Raw genomic sequence first — 18486 nt, forward strand, 5'->3', positions numbered from 1 at the left:
GAGGTCTGACTACCCGGAAAGGGTAGAACATGTCTTCTCTAATTAACCCCATTATAATTCACATTTCTAGATCAGAAATCTGGATCCCCCGTTAGTGAATTCAGACCTGCCCGGAAAAGTCAACGGGTGAAGGAAAAAAAGTGAACTAAAGCCTTTCTAGAGGAAAAGGTGGGACCAGCTAGTCAGAAGCCACCTGAAATAGGTCTGAGTTATGGAGACTATGATCATGTAAAAAATAAATAAAAAGCGCCATCGTGCATATACAATGGCCGACAGTCCAAGGTACATGTTGGAATCTTCATCAGTGAGCTTTAAAAGCTACTTTCTGCAACAGAAACACAAACCGAGGATGCTTGCTTTTTTTTGCAGAGAAACCAGTTTGAGGATGGTTTGTTGTAAATGCATAGATTGCAGGTATCATAGAGGACATTGTATGGAACACAGAAACAATCCTGCAGCCAGGCAGTTGCTTCACTTTTTTTCTGCATTATCCTCAACCTGTGGTGGGCCTGCACTGTGTCACATCAGCGTACAATTGCATGTGGTAGAGGATCCTTTTCATACACTGTACACGATGAGATAAAGTTCCTCCTAATAGGCTGCAAGCATGGCTGCTTTTGTGCACAATGTCCTTAAATGCATATTTTCACAGCTTTCTCCAGTTCTCCTACCACAAGCAGAGCACTTACCATGCTTCAAAACAGGCAGGGGCCACTTCTCTAGGTAATAAATAAAATGTGTGTATGATTTGATCTACCGTCCTTCGTTGCACTTTTGGGTTCTCCCAGGTAATCGAAAATCTAAAAATTCCTATTACCATAAGAATGGTTAAAGCTACGGGCGGACAGTCCCCATGATACACAGCATAGAATGGGCGACGTACACTTATTAGGGCGATTATGATACACTCCATTGTACTGAAAGCAGTCGATTGCATTCAACATTATAAGGGGAACTTCCTTCCTCATGGGCATCCATCAGTCAACACCCTCCAGATGAAATTGGGGCTCAGGGTTACGGTCCTCAGAATCAGAAAAACCCTTTGCACCTTATTAAACTCAACAAGTCACTATCAGACATAGCAAGTGACTCAAGGGGTACCACATGGTTCAACATAATCTCCTATGTTTAATCAGTACAAAGAATCATTGACAGAAATCCTGAACCAGTCCAACTTTGCCAATGACAAACAACTTTAATGGTCAAACCCTCATAGCCGTTCTACAGGCACACACAAATACCACCACGGAAAGAGCAGAACTTCATCTGAGGAGGCTTCAAAATGTCAAACCTTTAATTCCCAACCATGACTTTAAACTACTGGTTTAATCGCTTGTGACAGACTAGACTTTAATAACGCACTGCTCACGTGCGGTCCCAGATCTCATCTTGCGCCCCTAACAGAAACCCTCAGTGCTGCAGCAGGATTCATATCTGGTTGGAAACACTCAGACTATATCACTCATGTCCTCTCCACCCTCAATTGGATGCCTACGGAAGCAAGATGCATATTCAAAACAGCCGGGCGTCTCATACACAGCCCTGTAGAGTGGAAACCCAAAAATAGCAGCGAAACCCACCAAAAACCCTTGGTCCAGAACCCCCTGCTTCACACCCCTCACCCGAGACTGTTCCAGACCTCCTGGTCTAGTCTCAGTGTCTAGGACCCTTTGTAGATAGCTGTCTTGCTGGTCCTTGTAAACTGTCTCATGCACATCCTATCTATTATTCTCGTATAAGCAGGAACGGTTTTAGCACTCATCACGGTCTATTGTTTGCCTTGTGTTTTTCTCACGTGTACATGGTATCTGTTTCTTTCTATGGTAAGTAGGAGGAAATGTCTCCTTTCTTTGGCATAAATACTGGGCTATTGTTTTTCTTTTTCGTTGTAAAGTGCCTGACACCATCGTGTCTAGTACTCACTATATACATTTGCAAGAATAAATATAAATAAAATAAAGCTATGCCTGGAGTACAGAACGAGAACAGTGCGCTGTGCAGATGGTGCTTTCACCCAACTTTCGCTCTCTTCCCCCTCTCATCAGCTATGCCTGTTGATGGCTCACTTGTTAAAAGCCTTGCTAAAACCAAGCTATTAGTCTTGTGCTGCTCTGTAAATGCACCCGGCTGGGCCACTGCCTTCAACCTTCCCTGCATTAGGAGCTATTCCTTCCCCCAGCCCTGCTAGAATCAGCAGTTCTTTCTACAAAGCAATACCAATAAGACACCATATACCCCTCTCGCTGCCCCCTCCCTCTGGACAGGCAAATTGTAAAAGGGGTTAGATTAAATGCTTTTACAAACATTTTTAAGAATTCATTAGAAAGAGGGAAATAAATCAAACTGTCCTTTCGGTAAAGGCTGCATAAAAAAACAATAACAAATAGAATTTAAACTCCACTATGCCATTTTTTCATTGGGTGCAAATTCCTGGCCGGTCCGTGGCTCAACCATGTAATGCACTCTATTGTATACAATAAGCCTGGGCAAAGCACTACGCTACGCTCGCGTAGTTTGTGAAGTTTGCGCTACTTTGCACTACGCGAATTGCATGTAGCACAGTGCAAACACGCGTAGCGTAGTGTTGCGTAGTGCAGCGGTCATTTTTTGCTTGCTCGCGGTCCTCAACGTCAAGTTGGCGACCGCGAGCAAGCAAAATGACATCCCGGCAAGACTTTTTCCTCGTTCGAGATCAGCAACATCAAGTTGGCGATCGCGAGCGTGGAAAATAAACTTCCTGGCGAGATTCTCAACGCGAGGAGGTCATGTTTCTCATTGCGAGTGGTCGTCTATGCTCGCAACTGCTCGCGATGAGAAACTACTAGTCCGCGTTGAGAAAGCTGCTGCTAGAGTAAAAATCTACTCGAGCAGCAGAAAACTACAGCTCGCACTGCGCAAGATGCCGTTTTCAATGATTGCACAGTGCCGGTTACTTGTCTGCACTGTGCAATCATTGAAAACGACATCTTGCACAGTGCGAACAGGGTACTACGCAGTTCGCGAAGTGCTACGCGTAAGCTCGCGTAGTGCACTTTGCGTAGCTTCGCGAAGTGCTACTTCGCGAACTACGCCCAGGGTTAGTATACAACCAACAATGGACAGGTGTTTTAAAAGTCATAACTGTTGCTTCAGAGCAGAAATCAAACAGTGCTATATCGAGTGTCTGAAGTTGTAAATTTACTAGCAGTAGAATTACACTTGTAGTTTGTGAATACCAAAACAGTAGTAAAATTACTACAAGGTGCATGTTTACCTTTGTGTATCAGGCCCATGGAGTTTGATTTTTGGTACTTCTCCCTCTCAGCTCAGGGTCAGTTTAGTAAAGAGTTACCAAGTTGCCCATCATATGTCCTTTAGTATCGCGTTCCATACAGCTATGGGTCTCAAAATGTCTAGATTCCAGCCCTAAAATGTCACCCACAATTTCTTTTGGAGCATGGGAACACCATCCAAGCATGTAAATTGCACAGCAGTGTACCTTGTGGCCATTTATCCATGGTTGGGTTTCAGGAAAAACACCAAACACAATAAAAGTCCCTGTGCTCTTGACAAACTCGCACTCAGGGTTCCCCTTCATGTCACAGGGTTCTCTTTTCTCTGTTGCTCTCTCTCTGTTGAGTGAGTATGTTTACACTGACATACATTTAGTACTATATTCAATACGCCAAGGATTTTATGAACCTTTCACCACTCACTGTCAAACCCTGAGCTAGCTTGCGGCACATAGGCAGATGTTGAAAGGAAACTCGTACTGCTGTAGAAGACTTTGGCGTATTTTTGTGAGCCCTTAGAACTCTCGAACACACGGAATTCAACCAAGCAGAGGTGATTCAGAGTTTATGCTGTGCAATAAACAACAAACAGTGTCAAAGCCAACAGGCCTCACTTTTTGACCTACTGCCCTTGCCAGTGTTTATTGGGAATGCTGTGTAGAATTGGCAAAAAAGAAATGCCTTTTGGCAATGACATGCACCATTGGCAAAAAAATGCATAGGCGTGATAATGTGAAAGTGCACATATGTGTCATGATGAGGTTTTTGATTAAGTCTGTTCCAAGATGATGGATCCCACTTAGAGCGGGAAATAAACACAAAATAATGTCTACTTGGGCGAAAGAATAATTTTTTTTTTAAACTAGAGCAAAAAATATGTTAAGGACTTCAAGGGGTTGTAGAGCCATGAGAAGTGGCTGTGGGAGCTACTGATGAACTTGAGACGGGGAAAATAAGAAATAATTTAAAAAGGGGAGGAACACACAGCACATGGCATGGGGCTGAATATTTGAGTGGGCTATGCAACGCAAAAAGAATGCACACAGTGCAGTGACGAATTAAACCAATTCACTCCCTTGGAATGCCAACAGCATAAAAAGTGGTTCTTTGAAAATGAGCAGCCGAAGGTTATAGAAGTCATTCAATCAAAAGGATGGTAAAGAAGCAATGCTCTAGGCAAGAGTAAAACAAAAGAAGAAGAAAGAAAGCCAATGAATAGGAAGCAATTTCAACATGTCTATCTTGCAATGAATGTTCTCTAACTAATTCTATTCCATCCGGACAATGACAATCGATGGACACCTCAAAGGGAAAGAGTTCTGCGACAGTCATTCTAAAACAGAAATCATAGAGTGTAATGTCAAGCGAAAGAACATGCCTTTCATTTTGATTTTTATCCCTGCTTGCAAACTGAATGACAAAGCACCAATTGCGGTAGCACCTGAAAACAAAGTGATCTTTCTATCTACAGACAGTACCAATTGATTAGTGGGATAACAAAACTGCAATCAATCAATCAATCAGGAGTTATAAAGCACGTCTAATCAACCAATAGGGCATCCAGGAGCTTGCAGGTCCTGGGGACTCATTCTAACATCCAAGGCTTGAAGGCTCTTTGGAACGCCGGAAGTGAGGTGATGATCCAGAGTTCAGTGGGAGGCTGTTCCAGGTCTTTGCTGCAATGTGGGAGAAGGAGCATCTTCCACTTCTGCATCGGTAGAAGCTGCAAGTATGGGCCTGTGATAGGGAGGTGGGGCATAGTCTTCTCTTCGGATGGTGGACGTTCATGCGTTGGTTGAGGTAGCTGGTCCCTTGGTTGTGTAGAGCTTTGTGTATATGGGTCGGCAGCTTGAATTGGCATCTCTGCTGTGTGGCGAACCGGTGGAGATGCCTGCAGTAGTGTGATGTGGGTTCGTCAGGGGAAGTTGAGGATGAGTCTGGCTGCGGCGTTCTTTATGTTTTGAAGTCTTTGTAGGACGTGTGTGTCGATTTCTACATAGAGAGCGTTGCAGTAGTAGCCACTGAAGGTCTTACTTAGCATGCACAGAGTGAGAAAGCAGGCAGAGGAGACGATGCTGATCTCTGATTTCATGGTGATCTTGTCAATGATTCCGAGGTTTCTGGCGTAGTTCTAGGGCCTGGGTGCGGGTCCTAGGTCTGATGGCCACCAGGAGTCATTCCAAGGGTTACTGTTGGTGCTGAAGATCAATACTTCCGTCTTGTCCATGTTCAGCTGCAAGCAGCTTTTTTCATCCAGTCAGCGATGGTTGTCATGCATCTGTGGAAATTGGCCCTGGTGGTGGTGGGGTCATCGGTGAGTGAGAAAATAAATGAGTTGGGTGTCATCTGCTTAGGAGATTATGTTGAGACTGTACGATCTGATCTTGTTGGCCAACTAGGTCATGTATGAGTTGAAGAGTGTGGGGCTGAGGAATGTGCCCTGGGGGACTCCGCAGGCATTGTTCTTGGGTCTGGAGGTGAAAGGTGCATCCGGTGAGAAAGTAGGTGATCCATCGGAGTGCGTCCCATTGGAAACAGATGTAGTAGGCTCTTAAAATCAGCATGTGGTGGGATAGGGTATCGAAGGCTTGGGGTCAAGGAGGATCAAAACTGCTGTTTGGATGTCGGCGGTGTTTGCGATCAGGGCGGTCTCTGTGCTGTAATTGCTCGGGACGCCGGATTGGGAGGCGTCGAGTAGCTAGTCCTGCTCCAGGTATGTCATAAGTGGCTTGCTGATGATCTTTTCCAATACCTTGGCTGGGAAAGAGAGCAGGGATATTGACCGTTAGTTTTTAAGTTTACTGGGGTCGGCGAGAAGTGGTCTGACTTTGGCATGTTTCCAGGTGTCACGAAATGTAGCGGTGGTGATTGAGGCATTGCGCAGGGTAGTGAGTTCCTGGGCGATCCTTTGGTTTTCAAGATTGAAATGTGGTGTGGGCATGGGTCTGTGGGAGCTTCAGAGTAGATGGATTTCATGGTGGAGGTGGTGTCCTGGGCGGAGAGGAAGTTCCAAGTGGTCAGTGTGTGGTTTGTGTCAGTTGCGGTAGTGGTGAGAATGTCGAGGAAGTCCGTAGGTGAAAGGTTGTGATTCAACGTTTCTATATATGGCTGCAATCTTATCATGGAAGAAGTCCACAAGGTTGTCGTACAGCTCTTGCAAGGGAGTGATGTTGTTTTTTCTGGAAGCCAAGTTGGATAATTTTTTAATGATGTTGAAAAGTCGCTTGGTGGTGTTGGTACTGGTTTTGATACGCATAGATAGGGCTGTCTTCTTTGATACCCTCAACAGGCGGTGGTAGAGGTTGAGGGAGTTCTTGAAGGCTGCCCTGTCGGAAGGGTTTTTGCTAGCACACCATCTCCTCTCCATCTGTTTTCTGTCTTGTTTCACTGTTCTGAGTTCTTGGGTGTACCAGCTGGCCCTTTTGGAGGATTTTCTGTGCTTGTTGGTCTTGATGGGGACAATGCTGTCGGCACAGGAGCGATCCAGGCGTTGAAGTTCTTAACTCCCTGTTTGAGGTTGGTGGTGGAGGGGTGAGAAGTGTTGAGGACATTCGGCCAACTGGTCTCTGAGATTTTGATCCAGCTGCGTGCTGTGGTGGGGTGCTGGCCATCTTAGGGGTGAAGGGGCTGGAGATGTTGAAGTGGATGATGGAATGATCGGTTCATGTGAGCTCTGTGGCGGTACTTGACACAGTTGCTGGATGTGAAGATGGGGTCCTGCGGTGTCATTCACCTCACTTTCTTTGTCTTGCACCTTAACTGCATCTTCATTTGAAGTGTTTCACTCATGTGGTCATCGCATTTCTTTGGATCAATGTACATTTGTAAATGTATACAATGTTAACCCCTCTCGAGGTGCTCTCATGTTGACTGGGTAATGGCCACAATGTTTGGCGAGATATAGTGATTTGGCCAGCATCTTACAATGTGATCAAGGGGAGACACCAGGATTCGTCCTCCTAGCTCCACAGTAAACAAATTATCTTGAAACCAGAAGATTCCTACAGTTGGTCAGGAGGCCCAAGGGAACACACCGCTTTGTCAAAATCTGAGCAAAGGCAGTAAAAACTTGCAAAGACACTATAAATAAATAGTTTTGCACTAGGGGCTGTGAATAATCAGAAACCAGTCCGTGCGACAACTTTTTTGACACTGCTGTCAATTTGCCAGCCCTCATCGTGAGCAAGAAATCCCTTTACAAACCATGTGGGCTGGTAACTGGACGCCATTATATGGAGGAAGCCATGCATGTTACCGGTCATGCCTTAATGCACCTAAAGTGTGGTCCCTGTGTGTCATGAGAAGTAACGTAAGTACTGCGTCCAGTGTGATGTCTGCATGCTCCAGCGGGCCACTTTTGTTTTGTATTACATTGGGGTCCTATTGTGATGGCGCCGCGTCAGCTGGGAATGGCGATCAGTGAGAGAGGTGAGGGGAGGCAGAAGAGGTATTGTCAATCATCTTCTACAGGGGCTTCCGCAGCGAGCCAGGTGGTTAGAGAGGCGTTTCTTGCCTCCCATGTATTTAAGGAGATGGACTGTAGCTAACCTCTCTGCCTGCTGGGATCCAGGGAGGCGTGTAAGAGAGTTCTGTAGTCTAATTTATGGGTTCCACACTCTGTTGGCAAGCTCCAGAAAAAAGGGGCGACGCACGGCTTGTATAAAGGGAGTCAACATTTCAGCGAGCACGCGCCGTCGTTTGTGCTTCATAAAAGCACAAAGAAAAGCGCCAACTGTGCAACGCTAAACAATACCTCACACCGAGCCAGTCAAGCTCTGCTTATGCGTCTGTGTTCAGATATTTCTTCAAATAACAGAGGGATGCCTGGTGACAGACGAGCTCACAATGTCGTATCATTTTTCTCTCTCAGAGGCAAAGAAACACAGTCAGAAAAAGCCCAGACAGAAGATAAAACCCCTGAAATATTCATTTTCTGATTGCTTTTTGCGACGAACATGAAAAGGGCAACTTGTGCTCGCTCTGTTTGTGTATTCGAAGATGTTGTTGCTATAGAAACCGCGAGGATGGCTACAGTTTTAGCTGGAGACATGTTGGGTTCCTTCTACTGAATGAGGTGTTCCTCTGAACCCTGAATTATCCCAAACTTCTTTGAGTTTTGTGATGCATTTTTGGATAAGATCAGGCGAAGAAAAAGGATATTGATCAAATAATTAAAAAAGGGGACTCCAAAATATAACTCTAAGTTTGTGATATACGAGCTACGCGCAGTCCCAGTTCGCTCTATAGGAACAGAAACACTAACTGTGCTTGATACAAGTATAAATGTGCACACTTTGTGCCATCAAACTACTGCCTGCGCGCCTATTATTTCATCTAGCATTGGCATGTCCCACAAAACTAGAATATTTATGGCAGGCTATAACATTGATTCTACCTGGATTACAGCTTCATACGTCATTGTTCTGCATCTTTGCTGGCTTGCTGTAGACAGTTTGCTCTACCACTTGTTTTAGGAGAGTTTTCCACATATTGAAAGCTCTTGTGAGCTGCCTGATGCTAGGGTGTGGCGTCGAGGGCATTGTCCGAGCCCCTGCATCACATCTGGAGTTAAGGACGAGGGCAGTAGAAAGAAGTAGCGTTTTAGTTCACAGGTTGTTTTGTTTGTCTGCCTTGCAGCTTACACCAACAAGCAAAGGCATCCACAATCACTCTCCAAGGAAACGTAACTAATACATCGGTGTCTCGCATTCATTGTTTAGGAGGAAGACCAGGAGAGGCCAACTGGATGTCACCACATGTCAATCTGTTTTTGGGTTGAAGATATCACTGAACGGGTCAAAGCAGGACGAAGCAATAGGAACCTGTTAGCAATACATACAGAAACTCAACACAGAAGTCACACAGAAACATACGTGCATTCATTTACGATCAAACAGTTCGCAGAATTTCCTGCTTTTCCTCCCTGAATTGTGCCTTTTCGGGTCTCTGTCTGCACTGGCTGCTGAATATGGTAAAAAGCGTTTGTACATGTGCACGCGCCTGGTGTCACTTCCAACACTCGAAGGACAAAGATTCAGAAATTTAGACAAAAACATGGGGAGAACAGGGACTATGAGATATAGAAAGCATCGCCAATGGCCACAGTCACAAGTCAACTTGCATAGAATTTTGCTATCTTTGCCCATTTGTCGCAGTTTTTGTGATAAACCGCATGCCTCTAGTTTCGATGTCAATCGAGAATTACTCAGGACTATGGCTGCATGCGGCTTTACAACCATCCAGAAACACTTGCATGAAAACAAGATAAAGAGGGAGCTAAATAATTAAAAACTGCTTGATTCATGTCAGTATCAGATCAAAAACTGAGGCAAGGTTAGGTTCCGTACAGTATACATCACTCAGTGATGGCCATTAAAAACTGCTATCTTCTGGTTTGCATATTACATTCCGCGGAGCGTGGGGATCAAAGTCTGTTGCATGTACTAGGATCAGAGCTGGTCGCATGCACCGGGATCAGAGCCCGTTGCATGCACCTGTATCAAAGTCTACCACATGCACTGGGTTGAGAGTTTGTCTCAGGCACTAGGATCAGAGTCTGTTGCATGAGCGGGATCAAAGTCTGCAGCATACACTGGGATCAGAGTTCGTCACATACAAAGGTATCAGAGCCTTCTGCATGCACAGGGACCAGAATCTGTTGCATGTACCAGGATCAGAGTCTACCGCATGCACCGGAATCAAAGTCTGCTGCATATAAAGGCATCAAGGTCTACTGCATGCACCGGGATCAGAGTCTGTTGCATGAGCGGGATCAAAGTCTGCAGCATACACTGGGATCAGAGTTCGTCACACACAAAGGTATCAGAGCCTACTGCATGCACAGAGACCAGAATCTGTTGCATGTACCAGGATCAGAGTCTACTGCATGCACCGGAATCAAAGTCTGTTGCATATAAAGGCATCAGGGTCTACTGCATGCACCGGGATCAGAGTCTGTTGCATGCACCCAGATCAGAGTCTGTGGCATGAACTGATATCAGAGTCTGTCCCATACACCAGGATCAAAGTCTGTCGCATGCACCTGGATCAGAGTCTGTCACATGCACCGGGATTAGAGTCTGTGGCATGCACCGGGATCAGAGTCTGCGGCATGCACCGGGATCAGAGTCTGCGGCATGCACCGGGATCAGAGTCTGCGGCATGCACCGGGATCAGAGTCTGCGGCATGCACCGGGATCAGAGTCTGTGGCATGCACCGAGATCAGAGTCTGCGGCATGCACCGGGATCAAAGTCTGCGGCATGCACCGGGATCAAAGTCTGCAGCATGCACTGGGATCAAAGTCTGCAGCACGCACCGGGATCAAAATCTGCAGCACGCACCGGGATTAGAGTCTGCGGCATGCACCGGGATCAGAGTCTGCAGCATGCACCGGGATCAAAGTCTGCAGCATGCACCGGGATCAAAGTCTGCAGCATGCACCGGGATCAAAGTCTGCAGCACGCACCGGGATGAGAGTCTGCGGCACGCACCGGGATGAGAGTCTGCAGCATGCACCGGGATCAAAGTCTGCAGCACGCACCGGGATCAAAGTCTGCAGCACGCACCGGGATCAAAGTCTGCAGCATGCACCGGGATCAAAGTCTGCAGCACGCACCGGGATCAAAATCTGCAGCATGCACCGGGATCAGAGTCTTCAGCATGCCCCTGGATCAAAGTCTGCAGCACGCACCGGGATCAAAATCTGCAGCACGCACCGGGATCAGAGTCTGCAGCATGCACCGGGATCAGAGTCTGCGGCATGCACCGGGATCAGAGTCTGCGGCATGCACCGGGATCAAAGTCTGCAGCATGCACCGGGATCAAAGTCTGCAGCATGCACTGGGATCAAAGTCTGCAGCACGCACCGGGATCAAAATCTGCAGCACGCACCGGGATCAGAGTCTGCGGCATGCACCGGGATCAGAGTCTGCAGCATGCACCGGGATCAAAGTCTGCAGCATGCACCGGGATCAAAGTCTGCAGCATGCACCGGGATCAAAGTCTGCAGCATGCACCGGGATCAAAGTCTGCAGCACGCACCGGGATGAGAGTCTGCGGCACGCACCGGGATGAGAGTCTGCGGCACGCACCGGGATGAGAGTCTGCAGCATGCACCGGGATCAAAGTCTGCAGCACGCACCGGGATCAAAGTCTGCAGCACGCACCGGGATCAAAGTCTGCAGCATGCACCGGGATCAAAGTCTGCAGCACGCACCGGGATCAAAATCTGCAGCATGCACCGGGATCAGAGTCTGCAGCATGCCCCTGGATCAAAGTCTGCAGCACGCACCGGGATCAAAATCTGCAGCACGCACCGGGATCAGAGTCTGCAGCATGCACCGGGATCAGAGTCTGCGTCATGCACCAGGATCAGAGTCTGCGGCATGCACCGGGATCAAAGTCTGCAGCATGCACCGGGATCAAAGTCTGCAGCACACACCAGGATCAAAGTCTGCAGCACGCACCGGGATCAAAGTCTGCAGCACGCACCGGGATCAAAGTCTGCAGCACGCACCGGGATCAAAGTCTGCAGCATGCACTGGGATCAGAGGCTGTCCCATGCACCAGGATCAGAGTCTGTCACTTGCTGCAGGATGAGAGTCTGCTGCATGTGCTGCTCTCATTTCCACCTCTTCTGTAATTGATTTTGGGCTTCTCTGCTGTGCTGCCTGTAGAAAGTGCACCTGAACCACTTGAAATAGTGAGCAATACCACCCAGGATCAGCGAGGGGAGTATTATAATAGGATGTAGGATGGGCAAGTTCACCACAGTACCATACAATCCCAACTTCGAGTAACTAGGGCATCGCAACGTCATACGAGCACGTTTAGCAGCAGCTAAAAGGCACCTTTTTAAACCCATTATAATTCTTTTATCAGACCACCCACAGTCTAGCAAAAAAGTGATGAAATTGAATGATGTTTTTGTTTTCACAATGAATAAATTAAATCTATTAATACATCATTTCCTCGGTTTAAATCACATGAGTGCAGCAGGAGGGATTACAGAAGCTTGGAGATCAGGAGGTTAGGGGTGGAGGAGAAAAACACAGGCAAACATTGGCAAGCAAAATGAGCACATGGGGAGGGGGTGGAGTTTAACGCTCTGCGCGCACAGGAAACAGTACCTTGGGTCAAATGATTACATGTTGATTTACTGAAGCCTTTAGTAAATGTGTTTATTATACCTGGGATTATGAGGTTAGAGCTATCTAGGTCCCACAATGGCTGGTAAATCTCTTTCGAGATGGTGAGTAATGACTTGTGGCTTGGTCCACTGGTTATTAATTGTTGAGCATAAATGAGTAACAACAATAATTTTGTTGTAAATAATGAATTTCTGAAATTATGAGACCCGGAAGTAAACATTACTAAGGCCTGTGGAAAGGTTAGTGGTCTACAGTGTGCCTCAATCCCCCGTACACTACTTTCCTCTGCAGTCTAGGTTAGACATCTACGCTCTTTTTGCCACCTCATCTCTTGCCTCCGCAGCACTCTTTCTCTCTCTCTCCTGCATGTTCTTCTTTGCATCACTTCACTTTTACACCTCCAAACACACAAGGCTCACACTCACCTTAAAGCACTGCATTTTCTTTTAATTTCGCCTTGTCAATATTTTGCGAATATTGTTCCTCCTTCACACACATTCGTATAGAATGGCAACTGTCACTGGCACACATGACTGCTTTGCTAAGAGAATAAGGATTGAATGACCATGTTTTCTGAACAACTTTTTTGATCTACCGACCGGCATTATGAGAAATTCGCACTGCCTTCAGCCTCAAATGCAGAGCCTTGAAACGCGGCCAGTAATAAACACCTTGCGGTGAATCAGTCCAATTTAAACATTATACAAGAGTAATATACTGCTCAATCAAAAAAATTGCGCAAGACAACATCCTGGAAAAAGCAAACACGCTAAAGGAATGCAAGATTAAGTAAAGCATGTGGAATATAGACAGGATCACCAAGTATTACCTCAACGCTTTTAACAAGTGTTCAGAAATCGATCAGTGTTCTGACAATACATTTAAAGACATGAACACAAGGCCCAGAAGGGCCTTATTTTGACGTCCCTTCTAGGTCAAGCCTGGGCAGCGCATGCGCTGCTCTGAGAGGCATGCTGTATTCGAGAATGAACTTGAAGCTTCGTCCATATTTTTCATTGGCTTGGGTACTTGTCCTTTGTAAATGCTGGCTTCTGGTTCGTTAATAAGCTTGTTAGTACCTCCTTAGTACCGCTCTTGTTCATTTGTAACCTCCCATGAGGACTGGCCCTTTTACTTCTGTTGTTACACAGTATGTCTTATTTAGTCTTTAACCACTATTTTCTTTAATGAGTATCTCCTACTGCATGCAGGACATGTTTTCCTGCAACATGCAGCTCACAATGTGCGCTTTCACTTTCCAAGCAGCCCAAGACAATGGCGGCTGCTTCTTTGAAATGAAATAGGTCTTGCAAATTACAAGAGTTTGAGCTATTGGCATTGTAAATGACAATACCTTTTATTTATGTATTAATTATCAAAACAGTTAAATAAAAGGCATTGTCGGTTCCAATGCCAATAGCTGAAACTCTCACAAATGCGAAACCTATTGCATTGCAAATGCTTGTTTATTTTTCTACTGGGTGTTAGACTTGGAGGGACCCGGCCTGCTTAGAGAGATGATTTTAGGCCTAGTTCTTGCCTGTTTTGGAGGGAATTCCAGAGCTAGGCCTCCAAAAGCAAAGGTCCTGTATTAAACAGCAATCTGCCCCATCTCTTAACCCCTTCCATGCTGCGCAGATTCCGCCGCTGTGCTGACGGAATCTTGCGCGGGCGTGGTCATGACGGAACGGTTCCGTCATGAGCACAGCTCAACCGTGGCTCATGACGGAACCGTTCCGTCATGAGCACCGAAGGGGTTAAACTGATGTCCAAACGTGTACTAATTGGTAATGTTTGAATCGCTTTTGGACGTGCTACAGGGTTTTGAATCACAGAATTCTGAAAACTTTAAGTTTTTGCTGTAAGGTTGATTCTAGCCTGCCACGACAAGCCGTTCTGTTCATACAGAAGTGGGCGCACCATGAGTAGCCATCACTGCGCTGTTTATTGTGCTCTGGATATTCTGTATTCTAGGAATTTCTTCACAAGTATAGGTGAAGCACCATTACAGCAACCCAGTCAAGCTGATATTATTGCATCACCAGTGTCAGTCTGTTTAGTGATTTCTAAGTAGCACATGATTTTTTTGACTAGATCCATATAGAGTTGCACGTTCAAGGGGATGTGATTTATTAGAGTTCTATGGTGGCGGATATCTCAAACAGCTCCCAAATTTATTTTCCATAGGATTTCTGATTTCTGCAAAAGAATACACATTTAAGCAGCTTCATTAGGGTTCTAAATAGTAACATGAAACTTGGTTAACAAATCAGAGAATACAAAGCCCTGACTACGTTTGAAAGAGATTGCTAATCCTTAATCACAAATCTACTGATTTCACCACAACGCGTCCAGTGCAGTATAGCAAAGAAATCAACAGGAGCTGAAAATTATGCGATCTAAATCCATTGCAGCTTTTGTGCAAATAGTGAACCGTATACTGAATGTGAGCTGCATATGAGAGGGAGCTGCTTAAAACGCAGTAGCTTCTATGTCTTCTAAGGGCTATGGTGTTAGCAGGATATCCGGACTCTATACCTATTGACCATGTTAAGATTATTTAAAGATCTAAGTAAGGACCAATGACTCTGCTGGAGGACTTCAAGCCCCATAATCCACACGTAGCGGGCAGGAGGACAAAGTCCCCTTCCACCACATCAGCACTACACAGTGTCACCGCTGATGTCTGTTTGCGGACAAGGACTCTGCTGGGGGGACCTCAAGCCCCATAAATCACAGGCAGGAGGGATGAGGGGAGGAACAGGTGGGGCCATTCCACCATGCCACCACTATAAAGCATCGCCACTAATCCTGTTGAGTGTGTTGTGCTCGGGCAAAGCCAGAGAACATCCACGCTGACCAAAGCCAGGAAAAGGCAGGGCCATCCCTGGCTCAGTTTATTTTCCTCATATACGAGCTACTGGAGAAGTGCAGGACTCCCCTACGGTAATGTGTCGTCCATTGAAATCTCATTGGAGCTTTGAGTTGTTATGACCTACATTGTTTTGACAGCCTCCTCAACTTCTATAGTGAGAACTGCTATTCAATTGAGGCAGGAGGTTTTACGGCAACCTTCAAACCTCTGGGCCCAATGATCGATGTTGCAAAAGACGAGGAAGAGTATTAAGGTATGCCTACTCTTATATCTCCTGTCAAATTGAACTAGACAATTTTGGTTCATCAGTTAGCTGCTTTGATGCTCTCACATGGCATGCAAACATGCAATGGGTGCTTGCCATCTGATAGCAAGACCCAGCCTACTTTCAAAAGAGGGTACTATCTGAGCAATATTGACTACCTCTTCTTGGACCTTCATATCTGGTAGTTCATGTTTGATATGGCCAAGGATGCCAGTCCGGAGAGTGAACATGTACACCGGATGTTAGCATTAAAAGGTGATTTGATTATAGACTAGATAGGAGTCCCGAACCTGCGTGCAGACTCAACTGTAGTTGTTATTAGCAGAAAAAACGTCAAATGGGTCGCTAATGTTTCCTTATTAAAGAATCTTTCTGGTATATATGAGTTTGTGACACCAACTTTAGTCGTATTTAGCCCGCTACTTAACACTGGTGCATTAGCATCTTAAGTACACAATACTTTATTTGTATTTTTAAAACCTTTTTTTACAAAAGAATCCAAATCATTAACTTAGCGTGCAAATCACATGGCTGGTTTGATTCACAATATAGGGCAGCAATACTCATTACTGTAATAAAAAATAAAGTTGGGGAAGAAGAGCTAAGGGAAGCATAAAAGAAAACTCAAAAGGGGTATTTTGTCATATTATATCACATGCCGAACGTAATGTAATTGGGAAACCAGAAGTTCACATTGAACCACCCCAATGGATTCAACATTTGACTGTACTTTATACAGAAGCCTCTCAAGCTATTACAGCCTTGTTCATCCAGAGATGAGTTATGATGCTGTCCCACACAATAGCAACAGTCCAATTTTCTTTGCTTTAGAAGATAATATTAAAGCCATAGAAGCCCAAAAGCCAGGGAAGGCCCCAGGATTGTAGAAGATCCAGTGGGATTCATTTTCCTCTGAATCATTGACAGGGGTCCTCACACCAACAAACTCTCTCATCTTATAGTGGCTGCTGCAACGATTACAGATTCTTGGAAGGGTTCTGAAATAATTTCTATATGCAAAAAGGGCTGTTGTAGTTTGCCGAGAAATGCTTCCAATCAGTCTTATTGATAATATTGAAAAGATCTTCAGTAAGCAGATACTAGATAAGCTGATATTATGGATGGGAGCAAAAAAATGCTGACTCATCTGCAGGTTGGATTTATACTGTGGTTAGCACTGTGGACCAGGTTTTTCATTTTCTTCTTTTAAAAAGCAAAACGTTGACATGAACCATGGCCATTTGTATGTTGTTTTGGTGTAACTACGGGCAGCGTTTGATCTGGTTCAGAAATGAAAGTTACGGAAAGGTCGTTTTGATCAAGGTGTTCCCATGAATTTACTCTCAGTTATAAAGCAGCTATATTGAGCTGATGATTATGTACAAGTCCACTAGTGTACTAATGGAGAGATAAACAGAATCGCAGTCGCTAGGGGTCTGCGGCAGTGCTGTGTCACTGCACCCACACTTTTTTCTCTTTGTAATAATGGCTGCGAGTATCTTTTGGGCAGTGATAATAATTCCCAGCAATTCACAGGTCAAAAGATTCTGGATCTACTGCTTGCAGATGGCACATTGTCGATATTCCAAACACCCGCAGGCCTACAAACTTTACTCAAAAAGTTCATGTAGTATTGTTCAGCATACAGTTTCGAAATGAATGCTCGCAAAACAAAACCCATGACCTTCAAATCCTTAGGTCTTTTCAGGGCTCAATCTAAACAGGAGACAACATTTGGGAGAAGCTCCCGCAGAATTCAATGATCTAGGTATCAGACTGCCAGATTCCCCCCTATGGTCACCCAAATTGTTAAAGGCCGATTACTCTTAAACCATGGATGAGCTTCTATTCTATATATTGATAGTCTACATTCTGCAAACTCCATTGAAAATCTTTTGGGCCCAAGCCGATATCACTGCACTGTAGAAGGTCATTGCAAAATGGATTCACTGCCAACCTCAGAAAATACATGTTTTAAATCTTTATGAAATTGCCACATAGTGCTCCAGTAGTTATGGCTTGACCTCGGCCTAATACATTGCTCATATTGGACATCTTGAACCCTTTTTATATTGGCTAAGCACTTCAGAAGTGCTTTTATAGATGTCAAACATAGGCCCACAGTCCTTAAGAGCCAATTGTTAAGAGTTGGTCGGATCTTTTGGGCTTTATTAAATATTGGCAGAATTCCTTGTTCATTCCTCCCAAGATTGCTAGAATTGTAAAATAGAGACATTGGAAGATAATGATTGGGAAATAGTTATCAACTACATCAGGCGAGGGGCTTCTTGAATGTTTTTTTAACAATCACACATGATATACAATGTTAGTCCTCCTTTACCAAGAGTCTTCTATATAAAATGTAGGCTTGGTATCCTTCTGCCTGCAATTTCTACTCACCAATGGACTAATTATAAATTTAAGTCAAATGTTTGACCTATATGCAACCTTACTAAAGATCATGAGGAGCATGTACCCTTTTTTCGCAGGGTATATTGGAAACTAAGAAATAAACTGGATTACCCTATCATGCCTGCTCTGGAAATTAAACGGATATGCAAGGTTGATACTAGCACTTAAGCAATTTTTGCGGTTTTAAGATTTTTACATTCCATTTGGTGTATAAGAGAAAATGCAATTTCCTGAATTAGGCTTGTAATACATCACATGTGCAATTTATTGTGTTAAATCCACATTTTTGTTTGACTAAATAAATTTAGAGATTTGATCTATTATTGTATATATTTTAGATTTTTTTTAAATGATTGCGATTGTTTTATGTGCTTTGATGGGTTATTTAGCCAGATCTAACAATATAATTTAATTGAATTAAAGATCTAAGTAATCAACCTTTTGCTGCCAAAGTCTGACCTTTTTAAAGTAATCAAAGATCAAGTAAAGCCAATACTTCACACATACTAAA

General features: G+C 44.8%; 1 protein-coding gene across 1 annotated transcript in view; it reads right to left on the reverse strand.

Annotated features, from left to right (window-relative positions):
* PARD3B (par-3 family cell polarity regulator beta) overlaps positions 1–18486 on the reverse strand; it is a 2086630-nt gene that overhangs the window by 169802 nt on the left and 1898342 nt on the right. The gene's annotated exons all lie outside the window — the stretch shown is intronic.

Source organism: Triturus cristatus, chromosome 3_2 (genome assembly GCF_964204655.1).
Source record: "Triturus cristatus chromosome 3_2, aTriCri1.1, whole genome shotgun sequence".
NCBI lineage: Eukaryota > Metazoa > Chordata > Amphibia > Caudata > Salamandridae > Triturus > Triturus cristatus.